The sequence below is a fragment of the Bos indicus x Bos taurus genome, chromosome 2, assembly GCF_003369695.1.
Source record: "Bos indicus x Bos taurus breed Angus x Brahman F1 hybrid chromosome 2, Bos_hybrid_MaternalHap_v2.0, whole genome shotgun sequence".
Lineage (NCBI taxonomy): Eukaryota > Metazoa > Chordata > Mammalia > Artiodactyla > Bovidae > Bos > Bos indicus x Bos taurus.
The window spans coordinates 58,559,047-58,586,053 of NC_040077.1; the positions used below are offsets into that span (position 1 = coordinate 58,559,047).

General features: G+C 39.8%; 1 long non-coding RNA gene across 1 annotated transcript in view; it reads left to right on the plus strand.

Moving 5' to 3' along the window:
* Positions 1 to 1,115: 1,115 nt before the first annotated feature.
* Positions 1,116 to 27,007, plus strand: part of LOC113880917 — a 66,195-nt gene continuing 40,303 nt past the window's right edge. The window contains exon 1 of the long non-coding RNA XR_003507878.1: positions 1,116 to 1,327. This is a non-coding gene — a long non-coding RNA (uncharacterized LOC113880917). The remainder of the gene's footprint in view (positions 1,328 to 27,007) is intronic.

Genomic DNA, 27,007 nt, shown 5'->3' on the forward strand with positions numbered 1-27,007 from the left:
GCAAAGAGTTGGACATGACTTGTCGTCTGAACAATGACAAGTAAAACAATCTTTAGAAAATATTAAAGGAGTTCTGTGTAAAGTGAATATGCATTTGTTTCTTCATAGCATCTCTCTGGTGAAGAGTCCATGGAAGTTTTGCTCTAGTTTTAAGGAATGGGGAGAATAGGGGTGGGGCAGGGAGTGGAAGAAGCGGGTAGAATTATTATCTATAAAAATGATGCAATCCTAGAGCTCCTGGTGGCCATCTTTGCCACTTTGAGGCGGGGAGAATCAGTCCAGAGCAAAACAGAGACAGAGGGAAAAAGTCAGACCCTCGAAGACATCATTGAAGCACCATGATCTAGCCATACCTCAAGTTTATTGTTTGAATTTCCTAGTTAGTTAGAAAGCTAGACAAGTCTTTGTTTCAACTACATTGGGTAAGATTTCTGTTACTGAAGTACAAGTACAAGCGAAAGTCACTCAGTTATGGCCGACTCTTTGTGACCCCCTGGACTATCCAGTCCATGGAATTCTCTAGGCCAGAATACTGAAGTGGGTACCCTTTCCCTTCTCCAGGGGATCCTCCCAACCCAGGGATCAAATCCAGGTCTCCTGCATTGCAGGTGGATTCTTTACCAGCTGAGCCACAAGGGAGTTTCCTTATTAATATATTATATTTCCTATGGATCAGCAGGGAGAAGAGTGGTTAAACTTCAGAAATAGCTAGGCCTGCACTTTGGAAAAGAGGACCCTTTTGAAGGGGATGAATGTAGTCAATGAAGAAAGAGAGCACTGAGCAACTGTGTGGAAAACAAACAAACAAACGAAAGATAACAGAACAAGCAATAATAACAAAACAGGGGAAGAACTTAAATCCCCAAGAGCCCCACTTAATACATCTGATTTGCCTGGCTAGGTGAATATTTTCTTTTTGTTTTCCCAAAGAAGTTTGTTTCTTACCATGTATTGGATAATGTCAGGGGATTTCTTTATGGAGGAAGGAAGCATTAGGAAGTGAACATGGGGGTGTTATTATTACTGTATGTTTTGTAATTTCTTACAAAAATTTGTAATTATTTACAAATTTTGCTGTTTTATAAGTTTTATCACTCCTGTTTTTTTCCCAGAGACTGCAAGTTCTTTGGAAACATGGATTATATCATACCTTGTTATGCCAAGACACCTAGTGTTTGGTACAATGTTGGACAACACCAATCATGGAGCATAGAACGTGTTTGCGACAGAAACCAGAAACTTTAACTCGGAATCAAAAACAGTTGCCTTGGGTCTAATGGAGGTATCTTGCTCCAAGGAATGGCACAACAATAGAAACCTCAGAAAGGTAAGGGACCAAGGACCAGCTTATGGCTTAAAAGTATCGTTAAGCATCTGATCTACTTTGACATTGCTAAAAAATTATCTTCAAGGCTGCAGCAAGTAGTATACATCTGTTTTGTATCAAAATTTAATATTGTGCTGATTTTATGAATGACAAAATGGTCTATTTTACAGCCACAAAATTTCAAGCCATCACTTTGTGACTAGTAATATTTTGCCTTTTAAAATTCTAAAAACTTATCATGGATACTTTAGGAAACTAAACTTTGGAAGTCAGAAGAGAGCAACATTACTTCATTCTTTTTCTTAAATGAAAAGTTGTAAAGCATATTTTGAAACATCGTGATGAAGATCCTAAATGTAGTTGTAGTTTTACTTATCTGATTGCTTGGCTTAATGCAATCTTACTGAGCCAGCAGACCAGCTATTCAGAATTAGATAACAGGTTGGCAAAACATGACATCGTCATTTGCGACAGTCTTAGACAAAGTTATAAAACAGGTGAATTCAGCCTTCAGAAACTGCTGCCTTCTCTTTCTAACCTGATCCCCCTTTTCAGTGCTCTCTTTGTTTCTTTCCCACACTATCTAAGAAAATAATCAACATACCAATCTGGTCATGTCACCTTTGATTGAAAGTGGTCCAATGGCCTTTGCCTCCTGGTAGAATAAAATCCAACTTCTCTGCAGGATAAATAAATTTTGGTTTTGTGATATGGGCCTTTCTTATCTTAGGAATCTGCCAGTGAATTTGATCCCTTTCTGAGTTCACTGTTATCCCACATTATTGAAGATCAAGGTCTTCTAAGTAGCACACTTCTTCCTCATTTAATTTTTCAAAACCAATTGAGAGATCAGGCAAAAGTATAAAGGCATATGGGAACCAAAATATGACCTCTGTTACTGACAGGATATTAGAAAAATTCACATTGGTGGACAAGTGGGCTTCCTAATACCAGTTCCCAGAGCTACCATCCCAGTAGATGGTCATACTAACCAAGGCATAGGCAGTTCAGGACGAGGGCAAGCTCCCCCGACTTGGTCCCTGTGTACCCCACAAGGTACTTCCCTGCAGGTAACCTAGGTCCCAGGACTGGCCTTCTTACACCCAGTCTCTCTCTTCAAATTTTCCAATCTTGTTAACTCATTCTTCCTCGGAGGAGGACTGAGTGAGGTCAAGGTGAGGTGGGATGAGGAAGGCCTTATAATACACATGAAGGGCCCTCCAGGGAATGTGAAGCATAATAAATGGAGAAGCATCACTCCAGTTAGACAACTGACTTTCCAGCTTCACTTTTCTTATTGCCAATGCACAGAGTTGTTGTTTTTTTTTTTTTAAGTGAAGATTTATGGATGTTGGAGTCTTTATTGCTTGTATGTCTGAAAACATCTTTATTTTTTCTCTTGCTTTTGAATGATTATCTAGCTTGATGGCTTTTTCAGAAACTTCACAGACCACCTTCAGTGGATACATGATGTAAGGCAAGGAAAAGTGCTAAGTTCAGGTGGTGGCTGAGGGATGCTACCTTTTAGCCACAAGTATTTGTCTATACTTTCTTTACGTATTGGGTTTTTGCATAATGCTATTTTCAAGAAAGATCTTGTCAACAGACAGATCTTGGGAAATGCTACTGTAGACTAATCTTCTTATAAAAATAGTGAGGACAAATACTTAACTAGCACTTTTTACGTCAGGTACACTAAGTAATGTGTGTGTCAAACACTGGTGAAGTGAATGAGGTCAAAGTCGCTCAGTCGTGTCCGACTCTTTGCAACCCCATGGGCTATACAGTCCATGGAATTCTCCAAGCAGGAATACTGGAGCAGGTAGCCTTTCCCCTCTCCCGGGGATCTTCCCAACCTAGGGGTTGAGCCCAGGTCTCCCGATTTGCAGACAAATTCTTTACAGCTGAGCCACAAGGGAACACATATTACTTTATTTTTCAAAACAAACTGGTGAAATCATTATGATATTCCTCTTTTATAGATGAGGAGATTGAGGCCCTAACAAATACCTTTTCTGAAGTTACATAGCTAGTAAGAGGTACAGCTGGAATTTGACCCCAGTATTCTGAATTCAGAGTATATATTATAAATGATTGTGAAGTGTTTGTGCATCATTGTGAAACGTAGAAAGTTGGAATGAATCCCACGTCTAAATACTGGAAGGGGAGAACAAGAGCCTTGACTTCCTTGCTTTGCTGCTGGACTTTTCCTATGCCACCACACCACTCTCAGGGTGGCAGCTTACTCTGTACACATGTGATGCTGACTCTGGTCAGCACCACGATCACTGCTGCTGATTTAGTGGAGATGATTCCAAACTCGGATATTCTACATCCCACTTGACTTTACCAGTTAGATGACTCAAACAAGCTTCTTGAACTTAGGCAGTCCCCCAAAGACCTTGAGATTCCACACCCGACAGACCTGTTTGCCCGACCCGCTTCTGTTTTCAGTAAATGGCATCATCTTTTGTCAGTTGCTCAAGCCAGAAACTTGTTTGTCATCTTTAATTCCTCTCTCTCCTCACCTCCCACATCCAACCCACAAACAAATCTTTTTGATGCCAACCCCAGATACAGCTGGAATCTATATAATTCCCTCAACACCACACAACCCTCTTAGGAAAAACAACCGAGTAGCTATTACTGCCTCCTATCTTTTCCTTTATCTCTGCAGAATGAGCGCCCTCTATATACCATCTGTTTCTTCAGAAGTCTACACTTCAAAACATTCAATAGCAACACTACCCAATCCTTTTTCTTATTTTGGAAGCTTATTTTGTGGGAAATATATTGTCACAAACATCTCAAAATTTACCATGAAAAATTTCTTTCAAAAATATAAGAAAGTATAAATATACATATCCTACAACCGTCTTATCCCCACTTTCTGTATGCTTGATCTAATATCTAATTCATTTGGTTAAAAAGTTGTTAATATTTGAAGTAAGCCGTGTGGGCATATTTTATGGAAATTTTCCACAAAAAAAGCTTTTGCTATCTGTTTCAGTATTTAACTTTTCAAGATTTGATATCAAAATATATACTTGGGAAAATTTAATTTCAAACAAAGTACTTAAACTGTATTGAACTTGTTTAGTTTGGACATATTTTAATCTTCTTGTTATATTGGCATGTTATAATTAATGGCCTATTTGAAATTCCATTAAATCTTTTATTATCCGAGGTTCATAACTGTAGCATAAAATTTCTTCTCGGTGCTGAAACTTGTTATACAAGGTTTCAGCCTAGAACCAATTAAAAAAATTAGTCATTAAATAGTTTGTCTTTGAATGCAGACTTGTCATTTTCATTAATTTTTTGACTAAGCTGTTTAGCCAGATCTATACTGCTCCGTGTTAATACTCTAAAAACTGTTTTTGAAATGTTCGTAGGAATAGTGATGAGATGTATAGGAAGAATATTTCTAATTTCAGACTGGGAATGGTGTGCCTCCCCACGCCCTCTCTAGTGTCTAGTGTCCTTCAGTCCAGTATCTTTCTGGTTCATGATTGCCACCAAGTAAACCTTTATTCCTGCTCCAGGGCTGCCTATCCTTCAGTCTAGTATCTTTCTGGCTCATGGTTGCCATCAGGTAGATCTTTATTCCTGCTCCAGGGTTGCCTATCTGTGCAGGATGGTGTGTGGAATCTTAATCAGACGTTCAATGAATTCTCCTGTTTTCAGCCCCACATTCATCTCCCATGTTGAGGAGTACACAGCACCACAGGTTTTTGAGGCTCCTCAAGATTCTGCAGTGAAAGTCAAGTTGCTTCCTGGTTAGAGAGATGGAATAATGCTGAAGAGCAGTCACTTGAGTTCCCATCTTGTATACCATATGCTGGCCTTTTAATCTTAGATCACTCACTCAACTTTGAGTCTCAGTCTCATCTATAAAAAAGGGATGGCAAGCGATCACAATTTTTATGGGATCAAGTGAATTAATTAGGATAAGGTTAAAAAGGCAACAGAGGGCTGGGTTAGGCAGGACACAATAGATCACTGTAATGACCTAGTTTTTACTCTGAGTGATATGGAGAGCCATTGAAAGGTTTTGAATAGAGGAGTAAAATTATCAGATTTATATTTTTTAAAAATAGAAGTTTTTACCATTAGAATTTTCTGGAAGATTAAATGACAGATTGTAAGGGAAGAGTTAATATTGATTGGAGGGATTTTAGCTTTAGCAGTGATGGAGTTTCCATCAAGTGGGATTTTGTTTGGTGTAAAGGGAGTTGCATTTTGATTTTCTGTTGGACAACTAGATAAAGTGTTGGGAAGAGAGTTGTGGACATGAATTGTAAATGTGAGAGTTTTTGTATAGAGACTATGTTTAATGCCATGAGAAGGGATTAGATGAACAATGTGGTGAGTATAAACAGAATACCAGGGACTGAGCCTTGGGGCACTCTACCAAGAGCTCAGGGTGAGGGAGAGAACTGGAGACGAAAAGGGTTGCTCAGTGAAGTGTGAGGAGTCTAAAGTAGTGGGTGTCCTAGAAAGCAAATGAAGACAGTGGTTAGAGGAGAAGTGAGGATTAATGTTCAGTGTGGCTGATAAATAAGATTAGAACTATGAATTGATTATTGGATTCAAACAGTGAAATTCATTGATGATGACAAGAGTAATTCTCATGGGGATTTGGGCAAAAGTAAATGAAGTGGTTTTAAATAACAACAGAAGGAGCGGAATTGGAGGTAGCAAGGTAGATAAGTCTAAATGAATTTTTCTGAAAATTGATGGGGTGGCAGCTTGCAGATGTTGGAGACAAGAGCTGATTATTATTTTTTTTTTTTTTAGAAGAGAGAAACAATGGCTTATCTCTATGTGATGGGAATCAATCTTGGTGGACAGAACTCTAAAATGCTATAGGCTAGTTCTAGATGTAGAATCTTTACATATAATAGCTAATAAATGAAATCTATGGTCACAGCTGTGTTACTGTGTTTACAAGAGAAAAACATTTGTAAGCATAAAGCACAATGATTAAGTGCATATGCGAAGTTTTGTCTTGCTTCACAATTCCAACATATGTGCTCAGTTGCTTTAGTCGTGTCCGACCCTTTGTGACCCCATGGACTGTGGCCTGCCAGGCTCCTTTGTGCTTGGGATTTTCCCGGCAAGAATGCTGGAGCAGGTTGCCACACCCTCCTTCCGAGGATCTTCCTGACTCAGGAATCGAATCCATATCTCCTGCATCTCCTGCATTGCAGGCGATGTTTTACTGCTAAGGCACAGGGGAAACCCTCCAGCTCTCAACTTCAGAGAGTTTTGATGAGGATGCCTTCAGTCTACTGGTGTTTATTGAATGTCTGATACATCGCAGGCATTCTTCTAGGTGCTGTGTATAAGCACTGAACAAAACAGATAATCAATGCTTGTGCTTTTTCACAATGACTGACATATAAAAAGCATTCAGTAAACATAGGTTCTTCTCACTGTTATTTTCATTGTTATCATCATCATCATTCTCATCAACATCAATACAGGCCAAGTAATGTCTGGAAATACTCAGAAATATGGAATATAATAAATGTTGGAGAGAACAGTGAAAATATAAAGAGAAAAAGCACAGAATGAATCTATTTTTTGAAGATGAGAACTAGGAATACAAGGTGGAAGAAGGGATATTATGGTTTGATATAAAAACGAAACTCATAAATAGAATGGCTGTGAGGGAATGAGCTCTCACAGGTGCTATTCAGGCAGCAACATAAGGAATGTTGTATTAGGTATTTTGACTTGGCAATGATATGAAAGTCTTGGGAGTTTCTAAGATCTCTTATGGGGCTTCCCTGATGGCTCAGCGGTAAAGAATCCCTCTGCCAATGCAGGAGACTTGGGTAGGATCCCTAGGTCGGGAAGGAAATGACAACCCACTCCAGTGGGGAGCAGGAAATGGCAACCCACTCCAGTATTCTTGCTTGAAAAATCCTGTGGACAGAGTAGCCTGGAAGGCTACAGTACAAAGGGCCGCAAAGAGCTGGACACCACTGAGCGACTGAGCACACAGGCACAGCACCCAAGATCACTTATGGATCTAAAATGTAAGAATTCTATACAATTTCTATAAGTATAAATGATTCGTCCTGCTTGGAATTTTGACTCATGTGTTCTTAGGTGAGCTACTTAACCTCTTTGGGTGTTAGTTTTGGATCTCATCTGTAAAAAGATGAGCCCACTGACAATTACCTCTAATAAATTTTTAGCTCTATAAACACTAGTAAATGAAAACCACCTGAGAAATTTTTCCCACTTGTTTTCAGTGTTTGTTTTTCTTGGAGCTAGGAATGTGGAGAATTCTGGTATATGCATAATATATAATTCTATGATTCTTACTTTTCTTTTCCATTATATGAATTATATTTGAAAGAAACTTTGTTTTGCAAGCAAGCAGAGATGGCTCAGTAAATAAAAACTGTATTTCAGAGAGAATAACATGCAGTGTAGGCAAAATCACTTATTCTTTGTACTGAAACCTAAGTTATTAGAAGTGAACAAAATTGCAAACAATTATTGTGAGAAAGAACTCCTGCTTGTCGATCTTAGAATGTTGACTCTGAGGGCTGGTTCTGTGGTGCCTGGGAGTATTGAGAGTAAGACAACCCTTCCTAAAAAACCCTTTTTTTAAATGTGTCTTTTTCTCCCCTTCAGTGCTCCATCCTCCTTCCTCTGCTTCTTCTCTTTGCCCTTCCTTTTTTCTCTTTCTAAACAAGTAATTATTTGAGTATCTATTATATGCTCAGGTAAGTGATGAAGAATGGGGGCAAGGGAATAAGTATAAGACTTGGTCCCTCATTTTGAGGTATTTTAGAGTATATAAGGAAAGAAGGAAAAAAGAAAATACCATAAGCGTAGGTCTTACAGTGACCTCATATTGTATTAAGTGCCGAGAAGACAAAGATTCATGCCTTCATATGGTGTATAGTCTGGTATTTGGCAGCCATCATTCATTTACTGCCCTCAACAACCCTGTGAGATACTTAGCATATCCTCATTTTACAGATCAGAAGAAATTTGTCTACGTGTGTTTGAATCTAAAGCCATATTTCTCTTCACTACATTGTGCTCCCATACAGGAACAACAGAATGTAATTGGATCTAGTGCACTGTGGGATGGAGTTGGCTGTATTTATAAGATATGAAAAAAGGAAAAGGTATTACAGACTGTTGGAAAGATGGGTGAGGACTTTATGGAGAGGTGGAGACTTGAGTCATTTTCTCCATTCATTCCTCAATGAAATATTTATTAGGGACTTTATGCCAAGCACAGTGCTATATCTGGTTTAGTTGTTTGTGACAAATTTTAAAAAAGATTGATGCTTACAGATAAAATTATAACCAAAATTTGTAAAATATGTTATATAGGGCACAAAAGTCATCTTTCATACTTTTTATCTTCCCAAGTTCAACTGACATAAACTAATTTCAGTTTCTTTTTTTTTTTTTTTAATTTCAGTTTCTTGAATTAAGAGAACCTCTAAGATCAACCAAGTCAACCAAGATTCTTGCTTTATATTAGGTTTTCATTTAAAACAAACATTTAGCACCATGTTTCCCAAATGTAATTGAAAAAAGTAATCCCTTGGGGTACTTCTTGAACTTAGAGATTCCCCCCAAATCTGAAAATCTATATTTTTAACAATGGCCCCAGTTTATTTTTTATCATCAGCAAATTTGGAAATCACTAATTTAGCCCAAAGCCACTGAAATCTAGCCTTTGATTTCATGATAATCAGCTCAGACTTACACCGTCCAAGTTGGTTGGGCACACAGCTGCAAATGTCAGTCAGATCAATGGGCCCAATGTACTTGAAATCGGCCTTAAGTTTTGATGGGAAAAAAGCATTCCAAACCAGAGTTAGGTGAACAAAATTTGAGGTTATTAATTTTTAACCTATTAATAAAGGGAAGAAAAACCATATCAGTGTCATTTAAAAATTCCTAACATTAAACTTTTGAGGGAAGAGAATCATATGGTGCAGGTAAAAAGATGGTGGTGGTATCATTCATTGTAGGTTTATACATGAATATTTGAAGCAAATCAAATATGATAGGAAAGATGGAATTCTGTTTTTGTTGCTGTTATTGTTGTTGTTTAGTTGCTCTGTTGTGTCTGACTCTTTTGTGACTCCATGAACTGTAGCCTGCCAGGCTCCTCTGTCCATGGGATTTCCCAGACAAGAATACTGGAGTGGGTTGCCATCTCCTTCTCCAAGGGATCTTTCTGACCCAAGGATCAAACCTGCTTCTACTTTGGCATGCAGATTCTTTACCACTGAGCCACCAGGGAAGCCCAATCTAGTTTTTAGGAAAAGATTATTGTTTTCTTTTCAGTTTAATAGAATTCAAGGCTGAATAGCAAGGGGTGACCAAGAATTTTAGTGACAAAGTTTTTGAATCCTAGAGGAGGATTAGTAAAGAAAAAAAAAATCTGTTTATATATAAAATGCCTAGCAAATATTTCTTAATGGTGATTATGATAAGATTTCTCAAACCCTGAGCTTTTCTTTTTTGTTTCTTTTTCTTTTTTGATTAGGCAACTCAGGGCTGGCTTGTGGTACAGGGAAGAAAAGGTATTTTAGCATTTCAGTCCTTAGTGGTAAAGACTAATGTGATCTGTTCTGGATATTAATCTATATGCTTAGGTTTGTGTTGGTCCTGGACTTAACTTACTGAGTGATTTTGAGAAAGCTACTTAACTGCTCTGCTTTTCATTTAATCTCTGTCAAAGAAAGGTAACAACACATATTCTATAAATCTTGTTCAATTATTGTGAATGTTAAATGAGATAATGGGTGTTAATACAGAGTTACTAAACTCCACTGATAATCATAAAACCTATGTACTTTGTCTCAAATGGCCTTAAAAAGCATTACTCTGCACTGTTTAAACGGAGAAGGCAATGGCAACCCACTCCAGTACTCTTGCCTGGAAAACCCCATGGATGGAGGAGCCTGGTAGGCTACAGTCTATGAGGTCTCGAAGAGTTGGACACGACTGAGTGACTTCACTTTCACTTTTCACTTTCATGCATTGGAGAAGGAAATGGCAGCCCACTCCAGTGTTCTTGCCTGGAGAATCCCAGGGACAGGGGAGCCTGGTGGGCTGCCGTCTGTGGGGTCGCACAGAGTTGGACACGACTGAAGTGACTTAGCAGCAACAGCACTGTTTAAAAGGACTATTTGGTCAGGAAACCTAAGTCAGCCAAAGGAAAGGCCCTGATAAATTTTCGAGATCCTTCTAATGCCCACATTCTCTCAGGTGATACAGTTATAAGTTCACATCATCACCAGAAATCATTTCAGCATCAGAGAATGCAAGAACAGTGGTGTGGGAGCTTCTTGTAAAGCTCCTCGTTTCCTGCTGTGCTTGTTGAGCAGCTCAGTAGAGGCTGTCATGATCTCCCACTGGCTGCTTCTCACTGGCCCTGTAACTCAGCAGCTTGTGTTCCTTCCTAATTTACATGCTGTGACTCACTTAGAATGCCAAGTGGGAAAATGCTGGCAATGCAAAGGTTAATGGAAGCGCTGACACAAGCCTAATTGCAGCACCACAAACGTTATCTCCGTAATTGTAGCTAGCACTTATCTCAGTTTCTCATACTCGTCAGTCCATTGAGATCTGCCTCAAGCTGAGGGTGGAAAGGGGGGTCTCTGGAGTCCTTTGAATGAGTAGGGTCTGATAGAGTTATCAGGCCTGTGCAGCTAGGATGCCTGCCGCTGTTGGATGTGTTGTTATAATCAGAGTTTAGGCAAAACACCTGGGCTTCTGCAAGGACCACCACTCCCCTCCCCACCTCAGCTCTGTACTGGTGCCCTGACTGGGAGGGACAGATGAAACCAAAAGGGATAAAGGTGCCAGTCTGAACTGGTCCATAGACGCTTGACTGAATGCTTCCCATTAGGTCATTGTGTATCCTCATTTGAATATATGTTTGTTTTCATACTTAGGGTGGCTTGGAAACATGCTCAACTCATCTGTAGTAACTGACTGTAGCGTCTAAAAGCCCAGGCATGCTGATGCTTGTTGAGTGTAATTGGCCATGCTACATAGTGGTGGCTTTGGGAGGGTGGAGATGCTAATATTGCAAATTTGGGATATCAAATTAGCTAATTTAATGAGGACCCAGACTTCTTAATATCAAGATGATATTGACAATCACCATTGTTTATCTCATTGTTAGCACTGAACTTTTGTCTAAACTGTATACCTTTATGGTGCTAATTAGATCAAAGTTTTTTCCAGTAGTCATGTATACATGTGAGAGTTGGACCATAAAGAAAGCTGAGCACTGAAGAATTGATGTTTTTGAACTGTGGTGTTGGAGAAGACTCTTGAAAGCCCCTTGGACTACAAGGAGATCCAACCAGTCCATCCTAAAGGAAATCAATCCTGAATATTCGCTGGAAGGACTGATACTGAAACTCTAATACTTTGACCACCTAATTTGAAGAGACAACTCATTGGAAAAGACCCTGATGCTGGGAAAGATTGATGGCAGGAGGAGAGGGGGACAAGAGAGGATAAGATGGTTGGATGGCATCACGGACTCCATGGACGTGAGTTTGAGTAAGCTCCAGGAGATGGTGAAGGACGGGGAAGCCTGGAGAGCTGCAGTCCATGAAGTCTCAAAGAGTTGGACACGACTGAGTGACTGAACAACAGATCAAAGTTGTTAGGTTAATGTGTGTAGATAGAAAGATTGACATTGGGTTTTTAATTTTAATCTTCATACTCCGTGTGTTTGGTTCTGGTTAAAGATTTCATGGAGTAGCATGTATGAGAAATTATGGATCTTCCTTCCCTCCACCGCCCCCCTGCCCCAACCCCGGTCACACACATTTCTTCCTTCTTTCCTTTCTTTTTGCCAGATGACACTGCTATGCATATGCTTGCTGATATTCATGCTCAGTATTTTTATCCTGATTTTGGGTAGTTCATGGAGCTAACATTTTCCAATTGAAACTGTGTTTATGGAAAGACACTTCTGAAACTTTGTATTGGTTTCCAAGGCAAACACCTTTACCAACTTTTACAAAGGAATGTCTAAGGCACAGAACAGCATTGCCTTTGGCTCCTAGAGTCAACTATTGGGGAATGTTCAATTCTTTCACTCTGTTTCACAGCAGAATCCAATATACTCAAGATCCACACATGTCTCATTCAGTCTGACTATTGATACTGTTGGTTGAATAGGTTACCCATTTTCAGTAGCATTTTGTTTGAAAGGGAGTCTGGAGAGGGAAGAGCTGATGATGACACAACAGAATGAGTCACTAAGCATGACAGACTTCCAGTGATTGGTGGCAAGGATACTTTCAGAGAAAGGACCCTTCATAATAAGCATCACTCCTCTAATTAGCTTTGGGACAGGGGCCCCTACTCTGGACCATGATTATAAAGTCTGAGTCATGAGAATGAGTGGGTTTATGAGTGTATATGGTTTGTATACTAGGGGAAACAAAACACATGCAGAAGAAATAGCTACTGAAAATTAAAACAGCTCTATAAAACATTGTGAGGGATGACATAAAGGAAACAGCACTGAATGGATGAATGTGCCAGTGGCAGACCTGGAGCTCAGCGGTAGTATTCTCACGTGGCTAATAATAGCAATAATAAAAATGAGGATGAGCATCTACTAAGCTTTTATTAAGTGCAGGAGCTGTCTTAAGTGCTTCACTGAGTTATTTACAGAGGTTCTTGAAGCCACTCAATGAAATAGTTACAGTTCTTATTTACATTTAGATGGTGAACTAAGGCATGGGGAGCCCACATGAATTGTTTGACTAGTAAGTTTTTCAAGTTGTGTCTAATCCAGCTGATTTTGATACCAAGGCCTGAGTGATATTATGCTACTTTCAACAAGACCGGTTCAGAGTGTTCTTTAGTTTTTATTCTCCTCTCAGAAAGTTTTATAGGTCTTTTTAAGTCAAGGAAGGAAAAATGGCTAATTAGGACACAAATTACATGTACTTAAATTATGAACTCTGTGAACTACTATACCTCTAAAGCATCATTTCATAGTCAGTACCAGGTGATACAAAGAGGAAAAGGTTGTTTTCAATACCGTAAAAAAGTTTTTAAAAAAAAGCACTGAATAAAATGAGTATAACACTCTACTTTAAAGTCCTTGCTGATCTCTTCATTTTCAGAGCAAAAATCATTACATGTATTTAACTTTAGTCAGGAAAATTATATATTTACTTCTTTGGACTTTGTATGTGAGTTTATTCTTAAGGGTCTTTAAAACTCTGAGATTATGAAGCTCTTCTAGGAACTGGATTCTTTTCCCTTATTGAATTTCAGTCTTGCACACACCTGGCCTTTTGAGGGAGTGGGAGAGTGATTTTTTTAGGAATCAGTGAGCTAAAATGGACTGGAATGGGTGAATTTAATTCAGATGACAATTATATCTACTACTGTGGGCAAAAATCCCTTAGAAGAAATGGAGTAGCCATCATAGTCAACAAGAGAGTCTGAAATGCAGTGCTTGGGTACTGCAAAAAAAATCTCAAAAACGACAGAATGATCTCTGTTCATTTCCAAGGCAAACCATTCAGTATCACAGTAATCCAAGTCTCTGCCACAACCAGTAATGCTGAAGAAGCTGAAGTTGAATGGTTCTATGAAGACCTGCAAGACGTTCTAGAACTAATACCCCAAAAGATGTTCTTTTCGTCATACGGGACTGGAATGCAAAAGTAGGAAGTCAAGAGATACCTGGAGTAACAAGCAAATTTGGCCTTGGAGTTCAAAATGAAGCAGGGCAAAGGCTAACAGAGTTTTGCCAAGAGAACACACTGGGGTCATAGCAAACACTCTCTTCCAACAACACAAGAGAAGACTCTACACGTGGACATCACCAGATGGTCAACACTGAAATCAAATGGATTATATTCTTTGCAGCCAAAGATGGAAAAGCTCTATAGTAAGCAAAAAGAAGACCGGGAGCTGACTGTGACTCAGATCATGAACTCCTTATTGCCAAATTCAGACTTAAGTTGAAAAAAGTAGGGGAAACCTCTAGACCATTCAGGTATGGCCTAAATCAAATCCCTTATGATTATACAGTGGAAGTGAGAAACAGATTCAAGGGATTAGATCTGATAGATGAAGTGCCTGAAGAACTATGGATGGAGGTTCCTGACATTGTACAAGAGGCAGTGATCAAGACCATCCCCAAGAAAAAGAAATGGAAAAATGCAAAATGGTTGTCTGAAGAGGTCTTCCAAATAGCTAAGAAAAGAACAGAAGCAAAAGATAAAAGATAAAACAGAAAAGGAAAGATACACCCATTTGAATGCAGAGTTCCAAAGAATAGCAAGGAGAGACGAAGAAAGCCTTCCTCAGTGATCAATGCAAAGAAATGGAGGAAAACAATAGAATGGGAAAGACTAGAGATCTCTTCAAGAAAATCGGAAATACCAAGGGAACATTTCATACAAAGATGAGCACAATAAAGGACAGAAACGGTATGGACCTAATAGAAGTAGAAGATGTTAAGAAGAGGTGGCAAGAATACACAGAAGAACTATACAAAAAAGATCTTCATTACCCAGATAACCATGATGATGTGATCTCTCACCTAGAGCCACATCCTGGAATGAGAAGTCAAGTGGGCCTTAGGAAGCATCACTATGAACAAAGCTAGTGTAGATAATGGAATTCCAGTTGAGTTATTTCAAATCCTAAAAGATGATGGTGTGGAAGTGCTGCACTCAATATGCCAGCAAATCTGGAAAATGCAGCAGTCGCCACAGGACTGGAAAAGGTCAGTTTTCAATCCAATCTCAAAGGCAATGCCAAAGAATGGTCAAACTACTGCACAATTGCACTCATCTCACAAGCTAGCAAAGTAATGCTCAAAATTCTTCAACAGTACATGAACCATGAACTTCCAGATGTTCAAGCTGGATTTAGAAAAGTCAGAGGCACCAGAGATCAAATTGCCAACATCTGTTGGATCATTGAAAAAGCAAGACAGTTCCAGAAAGACATCAACTTCTGCTTTATTGACTATGCCAAAGCCTTTGACTGTGTGGATCACAATAAACTGTGCAAAATTCTTCAAGAGATGGGAATACCAGACCACCTTGCCTGCCTCCTGAGAAATCTGTATGCAGGTAAAGAAGCCAAGAGTTAGAACCGGACATGGAACAACAGACTGGTTCCAAATAGGAAAAGGAGTATGCCAAGGCTTATATTGTCACCCTGCTTATTTAACTTACATGCAGAGTACATCATGCGAAATGCTGGGCTGAATGAAGCACAAGCTGGAATCAAGATTGCCAGGAGAAATATCAGCAACCTCAGATATGCAGATGACACCACCCTCATGGCAGAATCTGAGAAGTACTAAAGAGCCTCTTGATGAAAGTGAAAGAGGAGAGTGAAAAAGTTGGCTTAAAACTCAAAAAACTAAAATCTTGGCATCTGGTCTGATCACTTCGTGGCAAATAGATGGGGAAACAGTGGAAACAGTGTCAGACTTTATTTTCTTGGGCTCCGAAATTACTGTAGGCAGTGACTGCAGCCATGAAATTAAAAGACGTTTGCTCCTTGGAAGAAAAGCTATGACCAACCCAGACAGCATGTTAAAAAGCAGAGACATTACTTTGACAACCAAGGTCTGCTAGTCAAAACTGTGGTTTTTCCAGTGGTCATGTATTGATGTGAGAGTTGGACCATAAAGAAAGCTGAGCACAAAAAAATTAATGCTTTTGAGCTGTCATGTTGGAGAAGACTCTTGAGAGTCCCTTGGACTGCAAGGAGATCAAACCAGTCAATCCAGAGGAAATCATTCCTGAATATTCATTGGAAGGACTGATGCTGAAGCTCCAATGCTTTGGCCACTTGATGCGAAGAGCTGATTCATTTGAAAAGACCCTGATGCTGGGAAAGATGAAGGCAGGAGGAGAAGGGATGACAGAGGATGAGATGGTTGAATAACATCATTGCCTCGATGAACATGAGTTTGAGCAAGCTCCGGGAGTCAGTGATGGACAGGGAATCCTGGCATGCTGCAGTCCATGGAGTTGCAGAGTCGGACACAACTGAGTAATGGAACTGAACTGAACTGCAAGTGACTTGACTCCCTAGCATGAGGAAATGGGCTGCAGTGGGCAGAGTGGCATTGGATGCTGATGCCAATCAGTTCCCAGTTCTGCCTTTCCAATCTGTGTGTGACCTGAGCAAATCAAGTCGTTTATATTCTCTAACACAGTGATTTCAAACTCTAGCACACTTGTTAAAACTTAAGTGTGCTGGACCCCTCACCAGAGTCTCAGATTTAATATGTCCAGAGTGTGGCCGCAAATTGGCCCACGTGATACTAACACAGTCCAGGAGCATATTTTGAGAAATGCCACAGCAATTGTCAGTTCTCTCATCTTTTTAAAAATAATTATAGTAATAATTATTGTTAATTGCTTTTTGGCTGTGCCATGTGGCATGCGGATCTTAGCTCCCTGACCAGGGATCAGACTCATGCCCCCTGCAGTGGAAGGGCAGAGTCTTAACCACTGGAATGCCAGGGAAATCCTTCAAGTGTTCTCATCTTTAAAGTGGGGACAGTAGTGCCTCCCTCACTAGACTGTTGTAGGGTTTGGAGACAAAACCTTAAGCTGACTGTCTTACCTGTGTGTGTACACTTGACACTATGACCACCAGGGTTTTTTTAGTGCAATTTGTTAAATCCACCACTTAATTCTATTTGGATTGTTAAGAGGGTGCTGATAATTTAAGGTCTCTGAATAGGATCACTTTGTAAAATGTTTCAGGTAACAGATTTGTGGAGTTCACTTGCAAAAATTAGAAGCATCTGAGGAGGAGGAGAACAGAACCAGCAATGGGTGCTTATTCCGGGTAGGGCAAAAGCTCTGGAACAAGCCTGCCTCCCCTTTGTGTACCATTGGAGAACGTCTCTCTTGTTGTTCAGTTTGGTCTAATGACTTACTAATTACTCAATGCTCATTGACTGTGCATTGCTTTGTTGCTGTGCTGGATTCCTAAAATAAAAAGAAGAAAGATAGTATTCCAGGCCTCAAGAAACTTTAAAAGCCCTTTGAATCTTTGGTTCCAGCTAACTCCTGGGTCATCAGTCATAAGTTTAGTATATTTATTATTTTACAAATCTAACTAAATCAATCAGCCGTGCACATATACTGAACAGCACTTTGTTGTCTGTCCTTCATTAGGTTTTGTGGATGGTATGAAGAAAGTACGTTAAGGATCTCTGAGCTCAAAAAACTGAGAGCTTATTAACCAACGTATATTTAAATATTACACACTGCCAGTACTAAACTGAATATATTAATTAGAAATTAATGAATGGTTAAAGAGGGAAGCCTAAGAAAGATTGATTACCTATTGATTACCTTGTGACTGAAAGTGCTTCCAACATGTGATGGGCCCCCTCCCCACTACAATTCAGAGATTTAAGATTGAGTCATTAAAACTATGATTTTTAACCTCAGTCCAAACTTGGAGTCTAACTGAAATCTAAAAATTACTAAGTATATGGCAAAGAGATATGTTTATTTTTTTTCCCCTATGAGTATTATTTTGCATTTCTACTCTTATTTTTGGGGTTCTGGAAATTCCAATTCATTAAGACATTTACTGACCGTACACCTGAGACTCTCTAAGTTTGTTTCTTGGCTCTGATTTTGAAAGTGACTCCACCGAAAGTTGGAGAAAAAAAATTTTTTTTGGCCACTCCATTCGGCATGTGGGATTTTGTTTCCCAGACCAGGGATTAAACCTGTGTCCACTGCATTGGAAGCATGGAGTCTTAATCACTGGACTCCAGGGAAATTCCAAGAAAGTCTTCACTTGTAACTAGCTCTGCACATAAGAGAGAAAGAATGTGCAAAGCTTTTTGTGCAGTTTAAGTTTGGTCATAAAATCCTCTCAGTACATCTCTGGCTATTTAATAAAATGTAGCATCCTTCATAGGTAATTGTACTGTTACTGACTTAAACGTATCATTAATGTATTCATTCAGTAGATGGGTACTTAACATCTGTTATGTTTCAACAGTCATAGAAATGGTTTTGTACTGATTTTTGCACATATTCTAGTTTAATCCCACTAGAAACAAAAGGCTCACATTTTAAAATTTTCAATTTAAAAGACAAGCAAAAGACACAAAACAGATCTATCATAAATAAAACTGAATCTTATATAATAAATATACATTATAGTTAATTATAGAAATATGTATGAATTATATTTATGTATCATGGATGCAATCTCAAAAACAACAGAATGATCTCTGTTCGTTTCCAAGGCAAACCATTCAATATCACAGTAATCCAAGTCTATGCCCCAACCAGTAACGCTGAAGAAGCTGAAGTTGAACGGTTCTATGAAGACCTACAAGACCTTTTAGAACTAACACCCAAAAAAGATGTCCTTTTCATTATAGGGGACTAGAATGCAAAAGTAGGAAGTCAAGAAACACCTGGAGTAACAGGCAAATTTGGCCTTGGAATACGGAATGAAACAGGGCAAAGACTAATAGAGTTTTGCCAAGAAAATGCACTGGTCATAACAAACACCCTCTTCCAACAACACAAGAGAACACTCTATACATGGACATCACCAGATGGTCAACACCGAAATCAGATTGATTATATTCTTTGCAGCCAAAGATGGAGAAGCTCTATACAGTCAGCAAAAACAAGACCGGGAGCTGACTGTGGCTCAGATCATGAACTCCTTATTGCCAAATTCAGACTGAAATTGAAGAAAGTGGGGAAAACCACCAGACCATTCAGGTATGACCTAAATCAAATCCCTTATGATTATACAGTGGAAGTAAGAAAAAGATTTAAGGGCCTAGATCTGATAGACAGAGTGCATGATGAACTATGGAATGAGGTTTGTGACACTGTACAGGAGACAGGGATCAAGACCACCCCATGGAAAAGAAATGCAAAAAAGCAAAATGGCTGTCTGGGGAGGCCTTACAAATAGCTGTGAAAAGAAGAGAAATGAAAAGCAAAGGAGAAAAGGAAAGATATAAGCATCTGAATGCAGAGTTCCAAAGAATAGCAAGAAGAGATAAGAAAGCCTTCTTCAGTGATTAATGCAAAGAGAGGAAAACAACAGAATGGGAAAGACTAGAGATCTCTTCAAGAAAATCAGAGATACCAAAGGAACATTTCATGCAAAGATGGGCTCGATAAAGGACAAAAATGGTATGGACCTAACAGAAGCAGAAGATATTAAGAGGAGGTGGCAAGAATACACAGAAGAACTGTACAAAAAAGAGCTTCACTACCCAGATAATCACGATGGTGTGATCACTCATCTAGAGCCAGACATCCTGGAATGTGAAGTCAAGTGGGCCTTAGAAAGCATCACTATGAACAAAGCTAGTGGAGGTGATAGAATTCCAGTTGAGCTATTCCAAATCCTGAAAGATGATGCTGTGAAAGTGCTGCACTCAATATGCCAACAAATTTGGAAAACTCAGCAGTGGCCACAGGACTGGAAAAGGTCAGTCTTCATTCCAATCCCAAAGAAAGGCAATGCCAAAGAATGCTCAAACTACCGCACAATTGCACTCATCTCACACGCTAGTAAAGTAATGCTCAAAATTCTCCAAGCCAGGCTTCAGCAATATGTGAACCGTGAACTTCCTGATGTTCAAGCTGGTTTTAGAAAAGGCAGAGGAACCAGAGATCAAATTGCCAACATCCGCTGAGTCAAGGAAAAACCAAGAGAGTTCCAGAAAAACATCTATTTCTGCTTTATTGACTATGCCAAAGCTTTTGTGTGGATCACAACAAACTGTGGGAAATTCTGAAAGAGATGGGAATACCAGACCACCTGACCTGCCTCTTGAGAAATCTGTATGCAGGTCAGGAAGCAACAGTTAGAACTGGACATGGAACTACAGAGTGGTTCCAAATAGGAAAAGGAGTATGTCAAGGCTGTATATTGTCACCCTGTTTATTTAACTTCTATGCAGAGTACATCATGAGAAACGCTGGACTGGAAGAAACACAAGCTGGAATCAAAATTGCCGGGAGAAATATCAATAACCTCAGATATGCAGATGACACCACCCTTATGGCAGAAAGTGAATAGGAACTAAAATGGCTCTTGATGAAAGTGAAAGTGGAGAGTGAAAAAGTTGGCTTAAAGCTCAACATTCAGAAAATGAAGATCATGGCATCCGGTCCCACCACTTCATGGGAAATAGATGGGGAAACAGTGGAAACAGTGTCAGACTTTATTTTTCTGGGCTCCAAAATCACTGCAGATGGTGACTGCAGCCATGAAATTAAAAGATGCTTACTCCTTGGAAGGAAAGTTATGACCAACCTAGATAGCATATTCAAAAGCAGAGACATTACTTTGCCAACAAAGGTTCGTCTAGTCAAGGCTATGGTTTTTCCACTGGTCATGCATAGATGTGAGAGTTGGATCATGAAGAAGTCTTAGCACTGAAAAATTAATGCTTTCGAGTTGGGGTGGTGGAGAAGATTCTTGAGAGTCCCATGGACAACAAGGAGATCAAACCAGTCAATCCTAAAGGAAATCAACCCTGAATAGTCATTGAAAGAACTGATGCTGATGCTGAAGCTCCAATATTTTGGTCACATTATGCAAAGGGCAAACTCATTGGAGTAGACCCTGAAGTGGGGAAAGGTTGAGGACTGAAGGAGAAGGGGGCAGCAGAGGGTGAGATGGTTGGATAGCATCATGGACTCAATGGATATGAGTTTGAGCAAACTGGGAGACAGAGAAGGATGGGGGAGCCTCGGGTGCTGCGGTCCATGCGGTAGCAAAAAGTCCTAAGTGACTTAATGACTGAACAACAACAACATAACATTTGTGTTGTGAACAAAGAATGTTTCCTGCTGTTTCAGTAAACAAAGGATGTTTTAATCATAAAGCCTATATCCCTGGAGCCTCCTCTAGTGCTCCACCCTGAGGGAAATTCAGGAAGAAGAAAAACAAGGTATTGCCCCTAGATAGTAAAGGTACATAACAAAGGAATGATTATAAACCCAGACTCTTGCATCTTCTCATACATGGAAAAGCACTAAAATCATTAATTTGTTGATTTAAGATGTCTGTTTTTGTGATTAGCAGTAATATTTGAATTTAGACTACATCTGTTTGTTTTTTCAGCAAAAACTCCTCTATATACTGGCTTCTCCATTACCTCTTTGGAATAGTCCCTCAGAATTATCTGACAGGCTGCTGTTCTGGCCGATAGTTCTCAATAATGCCCTGAATAAAATATAATTCTCAATCTTCAAGGTATGCATTTGTTTTTTGTCAATAATATATAATCATTTGCATATATTATACTACTTTATATTTGTGTTTATGATTTATGTTATATATCTAGATATTTTTTATCTATGATAAATATAAATGTAGTCATAGAGCTTCTGTCAGGCATTTTTTGTTGTTGTTAGAATAGTCAAACCATTCAAGTTTGAATTCAAGAGAAAACAGTAGGGGAAGAGTTGAGTGACGCTAAATTATATTCTAGACCTGAAACTCTATGACCCCTTATAGCTGGTTAAAAGATTACTAGCTAATGAGGGAATATCATTTTTGATAAAGGTCTTAAAAGTCCTTTTGAGTTTGTTTAATCATCATTGCTTCATTCACACTAGCTTTTTCTTTGTTTTGTTCTGTTGGTTCATTTAGGAAGCTAGAGCTTCCCTTGTGGCTCAGCTGGTAAAGAATCTGCCTGCAGTGCAGGAGACCTGGGTTCGATCCCTGGGTTCGGAAGATCCCCTTTAGAAGGGAAAGGCTATCCACTCCAGTATTCTGGCCTGGAGAATTCCATGGACTGTATAGTACAAGGGGTTATAAAAAGCCACATAGACTGAGCAAGTTTCACACTGAGCATAATGGGTCAGTATGATAAATGAAGGCTTACGGGGGAACAGGAGCGTTAAGAAAAGATTGCCAATTGTAAAAAGAATTCAGACCCACCATTTGACAATTCTGCCTGGGGCTGTTCCTGTTCTTTGTAACTAACCAATTGTATAATAGATAACACTCTTAAACTTGAGGTTACATATTGTTTTCAAAATATAATCCAGTTCAGTTCAGTCGCTCAGTCGTGTCCGACTCTTTGTGACCCTATGAATTGCAGAGCGCCAGGCCTCCCTGTCCATCACCAACTCCCAGAGTTCATTCAAACTCATGTCCATCAAGTCGGTGATGCCATCCAGCCATTTCATCCTCTGTCATCCCCTTCTCCTCCTGCCCCCAATCCCTCCCAGCATCATAGTCTTTTCCAATGAGTCAGCTCTTCACATGCGGTGGCCAAAGTATTGGAGTTTCAGCTTCAGCATCAGTCCTTCCAATGAACACCCAGGACTGATCTCCTTTAGAATGGACTGGTGGGATCTCCTTGCAGTCCAAGGGACTCTCAAGAGTGTTCACCCAACACCACAGTTCAAAAGCATCAATTCTTTGGCGTTCAGCTTTCCTTATAGTCCAACTCTGACATTCATACAGGACCGCTGGAAAAACCATAGCCTTGACTAGACGTCTGGACCTTTGTTGGCAAAGTAATATCTCTGCTTTTGGATATGCTATCTAGGTTGATCATAACTTTCCTTCCAAGGAGTAAGCGTCTTTTAATTTCATGGCTGCAGTCACCATCTGCAGTGATTTTGGAGCCCAAAAAGATAAAGTCTGACACTGTTTCCACTGTTTCTGCATCTATTTGCCATGAAGTGATGGGACTAGATGCCATGATCTTCGTTTTCTGAATGTTGAGCTTTAAGCCAACTTTTTCACTCTCCTCTTTCACTTTCATCAACAAGCTTTTTAGTTCCTCTTCACTTTCTGCCATAAGGGTGGTGTCATCTGCATATCTAAGGTTATTGATATTTCTCCCAGCAATCTTAATTCCAGCTTCTTCCAGCCCAGTGTTTCTCATGATGTACTCTGCATATAAGTTAAATAAGCAGAGTGACAATGTAGAGCCTTGACGTACTCCTTTTCCTACTTGGAACCAGTCTGTTGTTCCATGACAGATGATGAGATGGTTGGACGACATCACCAATTCAACGGACATGAGTTTGAGCAAGCTCTGGTAGTTGGTAATGGACAGGGAGGCCTGGCATACTGCAATCCACGGGGTCACAAAGAGTTGGACACGACTGAGAGACTGAACTGAACTGAAGACTTAGAAACAACAAATTTTTGCATAGGAAAAAACAAGTAAATAAAAACCACGAAGGGCAAAGCAAAAATAACAAAATGGGAAGAACATTTGCGTTTTGTATCAAAGACAAAGGTTCATAGTTCTAATATGTAAAAAGCTTATACGTAACAGAGGAGAAAAACAACTTATAGGTCCTATAGAAAAATAAGCAAAAATTTAAATAGATTAATAGAAAAAGAAATACAGATGACCTTAATCATTTGCAAGGTGTTCAACATTGCTGATAGTAGCAGAAACACAATTTGAAAAGTACACAGAGATCCTATTTCCCATTAACAGAATTGGCCAAAACCCAAAAGCTTGATAGCACCCACTAATGGCTTGATGAGGCAATTTCATACTGGTAAGACTTCAGAATGGTAAAACTTCTAGTGGAGGGTGAGTTGGCAGTATCACTTAGTTGGCACCGAATTCTTACTTTTAGGAACCTATTTTGAATAAACCACCAGGGGAAAATAGGAAGATATTTGCACACAGCTATTCATTGCAACAGAAGACTGGGAAAAAACCCAAATGCCCATCATTAGGGGACTGGTTGAATGCTGTGTTACATCCACTCAATGAGATACTGTGCAAGGATAAAGAGAAGTGAGAAAGATCATATACATATACACTATGAACTCATCACTGGAATGAAAAGATTAAAATAGACTCAAGAGAGGTGACCACTGGCTGCAGCATATAGAGCTTATTAATGAATTGGCAAACTTTCTGTAAAAGCTAGATTACTAAATATTTAGTCTCTGTGGTCTCACAGAGTCTCTGTCACAACTATTAAACTCCACTCTTGTGATGCAAAAGAAGGCATTGGCAACATGTATACAAATGGGCTAGATGTAAATGCTTTCTAATAAAACTTTGCTTTCAAAGATGAGCAATGGCCAGATTCAGCCTACTGGCTACAGTTGCAGACACCTGACAGACTTTTGAAAGAAATTAATGAGACAAATTGAATACTGATTGGATAGAAGAATTGAGACAAGAGTGAATGAGCCCTTCTACTTGGAAAGGGGAGCAATGAGAGGAACAGAGCAGTTACTGGTCCACTAAAATACTGGAATCCTATTGAACAGCGTGCTCCTGTGGAGTGGGGACTGTTCCAAGTTTATACCCATTGTCTTGGTTCCTGTAAGTAGATTTTCAGATCGTTGTATCCTCTGACGTTAGTTAGCTCTGCCTTCTGGGAGTTCTTGCGTTTTCAGTTATCATTGTTGGCCCTAGCTGAAAATACTCTCCCCTGGAGCTGAGCAGCCCCTCAGTCTGCTTCCTGGGCTGGATTATTTATTGTTGGCTTAGCACCTGGACTCCTTTCTAAGGTTGGGAACTAACATTTCTCAGAATCCCCTTCTTTAGATAGTGTGGGATAGAGTTGGCCAGTTAGTGGAACTTAGATGAGATGAGAAGGCAGACAGAAGCAGAAGATACTTTTCTTGGAAGGTTATGACAATCAGACACAATATGTAGAGGTGCCTGGTGGGTGTCCTGTTCCCTCCTCCTGCTCCAGCTAATCTTGATTGCTGGCGGCACTGACCTCAAGCCCTTGTAAGCTTGACTGAGGCCCACAGAGGCTTGCACAGAGCTTTCCACAAAGCTCCTCCTTTGCTCGGCCTTCCAGCTCCTCTCTGGCAGTGAGATGCACAGGTTTCTTGTGTTTTCCTGCAGGCTCCAGCTTGTCCCCTTGTACCAGTGTGTCAGGATAAAGTCACCAGTGACTACTTCTCCAATCCTTCAACTCCTACTTCTGAGACTTTCACTAACCTAGTTCAGTACGCAGGTGGGTAAACTCAAATTCCCATAGTAAATCTCTTATTCCTTGTAATACTTACAGTGGCTCGGTTTTCCTGTGAAGTGAAGTCAAAGTGTTAGTTGCTCAGTCATGTCCCACTCTTTGCAATCCTGTGGACTGTAGCCCGCCAGGCTCCTCTATTCATGGGATTCTCCAGGCAAGAAAACTGGAGTGGGTTGCCATTCCCTTCTGCAGGAGGTCTTCCTGACCTAGGGATTGAACCCTGGTCCCCTGCTTTGCAGGCAGATTCTTTACTGTCTGAGCCACCAGGGAAGCCCTTAACTTCAAATGATGGCTACCCATGGAAAGTTGAGGGCAAGAGTCATTTTATGTCTCAAATTCATTTTTAGTATGAGATGGATAATCTTTTGGAGGACAATTCCCTCAAAAACATACATGGCTTCTGGTCTAGTTGATTTCATTTAGCTCCTTGTACCCATATCCGTACCAACAATTCTTTTGATACATGCTTCTCTTCTTAAAGTTAACTCTGGACACTTGAAACGAATCAGATTTTTATCAGCAAGCCATACCTTAAGCCTGTTCTCTCTCTGCCTTATGTTCAACAAAAAGGATTTTTGTTTGCTCTCTTAACTGACTCTGAAGTTTTAAAATGAGGTAACATGGATTTATAATATGTTTCATGTGTGCAACATTATATTTTGACTTCTGTACACCTTACAGTGTTCTCACCACCAAAAGTCTATTTCCATTTGTCATCATACGATTGATCCTCTTTACCTGTTTTGCTCTCCTCCCTCTCCCTCCCTTCTGGTAAGCACGACTCTGTTCTCTATCTCTACCGGTTTGTTATTTTTTGGTTTATTTATTTGGTTTTATTTATTTGTTTGACCACACTGAGAGGCCATGTGGGATCTTAGTTCCATGACTAGGGATCTAACCTGGAGCCTCTTGCACTGAATGCAAGGAGTCTTAATCACTGGACCATCAGGGAAGTCCCAATTTTGTTTTATTTTGTTTGCTTGTCTTATCTTGGATTTGCAGATGTAAAAGTCTAGTCTGCAGTAAATCAGATAATACTCCATCACTTCTATTTGTAGTCTTCATATGCATTCCATGCTTGTGTATGTGAGTTGGGAATATGTAGGATGTTGTAAACTGTCAGACATAAGGAGAGGCCTGGACTTCTTGGGGAGGAGAGTGTGAAGTAGTAAGGTCATTTGTAACATTATTACCCATTTTGAAGGCATTGGATGGTGGGCTTTTTAGATGTGACTCTGTGGGATTTTAGGAGTAATTGTCCAGAACCATCACTGACATCTTTAAATTGCAAAGGAAGTACTGACTAAAAAGATACATAATGTGAGCATTGTGAGTTAAGTATTATTTGGGGCAAATTGAGGACTTCAGGCCTGGAACCAGTACCTCAGATATCTCTGAGAGACTGCTCCAAACAGGCAGTGGTGGTGGTTGTTCAGTCACTCAGTCATGTCCTTCTCTTTGTGACCCCATGGGCTGCAATATGCCAGGCTTCCCTCCTTCACCATCTCCTAGAGCTTAGTCAAACTCATGTCCATTGAGTTGGTGATGCCATCCTACCATCTCATCCTCTGTCATCCCCTTCTCCTCCTGCCTTCAATGTTTCCCAGCATCACGGTCTTCCCCAATGAATCAGCTCTTTGCATCTGGTGGCCAAAGTATTGGAGCTTCA